A 614-nucleotide genomic window follows, 5' to 3' on the forward strand; every position below is an offset into this window, starting at 1 on the left:
AATTCACACATCCCATTGTGCCTAAATATAGGTGTTGGCAAAATGAAACCTTACATCACATGTGCAAATTGAGAACAGTAATATCTAGGGGCAAGTATCTTTGCATAATTGTCTAATTTACAAAGTTATTCTAACAGTTCCCTAGTAAACACATAAGATTACATTAGCATGTGTTAAAAGCATGTTTTTATTTGTTGTGTTATTTTATTATAAAACCTGTACAAAGAAAAGTTGGGGTAAATAAAAATATTAAATCAATGATGAAAATATGAAATAGAATTTTTTAGTAAACAATGCCTCAACCAACACCTGGGCTGTGAGATTTCTTGGATTTGACATTTCATGTGATAAATGAGCAACTGTGCCAAGAAAAAGATGTTAATATTATGCATTTATACTCAGCTCAGATCAGCATGGTCTCAGCCCTAACATTGAAAACCTGATAATATTGTCAAATACAAAGTGAAAACAACAAAAGCACAGCCCTTACCAGAGATCTCAAATATATAATAGTATTTTGACTTAATAGAGTAACATATTTATAAATAATGTTTAATCAAATCAAATATAATGATTCTGAATCATTGAGTACAATAATTTTACATTCTTATATT

This window comes from Pyxicephalus adspersus, chromosome 6 (assembly GCF_032062135.1).
Source record: "Pyxicephalus adspersus chromosome 6, UCB_Pads_2.0, whole genome shotgun sequence".
NCBI lineage: Eukaryota > Metazoa > Chordata > Amphibia > Anura > Pyxicephalidae > Pyxicephalus > Pyxicephalus adspersus.